This window comes from Penaeus monodon, chromosome 30 (assembly GCF_015228065.2).
Source record: "Penaeus monodon isolate SGIC_2016 chromosome 30, NSTDA_Pmon_1, whole genome shotgun sequence".
Lineage (NCBI taxonomy): Eukaryota > Metazoa > Arthropoda > Malacostraca > Decapoda > Penaeidae > Penaeus > Penaeus monodon.
Window position 1 is genome coordinate 26,671,448 of NC_051415.1, and position 1,972 is coordinate 26,673,419.

General features: G+C 36.3%; 1 protein-coding gene across 1 annotated transcript in view; it reads left to right on the forward strand.

The window, feature by feature from the left end:
- Positions 1-546: 546 nt before the first annotated feature.
- LOC119592676 (E3 ubiquitin-protein ligase RBBP6-like) overlaps positions 547-1,972 on the forward strand; it is a gene marked incomplete at its 3' end in the record, with an annotated part of 55,147 nt that continues 53,721 nt past the window's right edge. Inside the window, 1 exon segment of the mRNA XM_037941590.1 lies at positions 547-706.

A 1,972-nucleotide genomic window follows, 5' to 3' on the forward strand; every position in this document is an offset into this window, starting at 1 on the left:
TTGTTTGTTTGTTTTTGTATGTACGTATGCATGTGTGTATCCGTGTAAGACTGTACAAATAACTGAAATATCTAGAACAATTCTGCCATCCATATACATCTGTAAAGCTGAAACTGACACATACACTTAAATAACGAAAGACTCCTTAGTTTTCATAAGATTTTTTTTCTAGTAACATATTAAATGTCCCGCGCGCCCTGATTGTGAACCCCGTACCCGAATGTTTTCTTGGAAAATATCTTTACTGATATTCAATTGTTTTAGCAAAATATACGGTTTTATCATTTATTTGAAAATGACATGAAATCTATGAGCTGTTCTTATTACGTCTTAGATGTAAAGATAAAAAAAAATCTTTAAAAAAGTACGTATGTGAATGTAACTCGTTCACATCCCCCTAGAGATTATTTTCATAAACCTCCAAAAGACTAGAGAAGCATCGAATCAAATATTAGTTCTTAGTTTGATTGTATTGGTTTTATGAACTAGTATATAAAAATGGAAAGTAATAGATCAAAAGAGATCGATACAAAGGTTAAACGATTGACGAAATCTCACTGGATGTGAAGGAGTGACGCAATTCTGGGAAAGGTCGCATTAGCCGCCATCTTGTGCAAGAGACAGCTGCGTTTAGGAAAATTATTGTGATTTTAAGTGTTTTTTTACGGTGATGTGACTACCCTAGCACCACACTTTTATCCATAAGGTAAGTCCCTCTTCAGTTATGTACTTTTAGGACATATGTAGACCTGTACTTAGAAGTTTATAGCGAATATCTTAAAGTATGGGCTAACGAGGCTAGACGCACGATTCGTCGATAAGATTGCAAATGAAATCTTCCAGAAATGGATTGAGATTCACACTGGATTCTGTAGGCTTTAATAATTCTCATGTGGAAAACTCGCTCATTGTTGAGAAATAGAATATTTTGGCGCGAATTCTTTCATCCGGCTTCTGCAGTAGAGGGAAAAAAATCGCGAGTTTTTAGTTATTTTTAGTTTTCCTGGTAAATTACCTTGGCATTTCCATCAAGGAAAAAATACTTAATTACGTGGCGCAAGGTCAGTATAAAGGTATTTTAAGACCATTTTATATTTATTTTGCCTCCACTGTGATGTGTATATACAAGTGAAAGTAACAAGGAAAAAGTTGTGTTAATTATAGTGTTGTGAGTAGGCCTATCTCGGTGAAAGTGTTGAGCGAGGAAAAGTAACAGCTGTTTGTGCAAGGCAAGGAGGATTTAGCAGTATTATTCCTGTAGTGATATGCTTACAAGGTAGGGTGTTTATAGATATTGAGTTGGTAGTTGGTGAAGCACTGTGTAATAGATTAAGCTGTGTTTTGTGTGTATTTAGCCATAAATGTTGGGCAGTTTTGAAGAACTGGCATTTATTATGCTTTTCGTTGGTGCAAGGTAACATTAGGAATGGCATTTTCAGTATATTTCCAATTTCAATCAGCCCCAGACTTTCAAAACCATTTTATTGGATTAAAAAATGGCAGACAAAAATTGCATCCTGCAATATGGCTGGAAAAATAGCTCTACAGGATAGGTGTCCGATAGAAAATACTGAAAAAATATCCCAACAGACACAAGATACGACACAATTATCGCATGAGCGCAAGTGCGAGAGTGTTCTTGTGTGAAAGTGGTCTCTTGTAACTCGGTCCAACTTTTTCATGGCAGCAAAACTTGCAAATTCGTTCCTAACTTTAAAGCAATCCATTGTTGTCCACCATCAACGGCGAGTAAGACAAAAAAGAGTGTCCGTGCGCAAAGCATGCATGCCTGACGAATAGCCACAATGTGATGAGATCCGGTGCCGGAACAATAACCATGGCATAAAAACTTAGTTCCTTTGTAGTTTGATGTTGTTAATGTGTTGTTTTCCATTGTATTTGACTTGTTAGTGAGTGACGTAACTTGTACTCCCTGACGGAAGCAAACTTAAGTGTTACCATATTTCTTTCA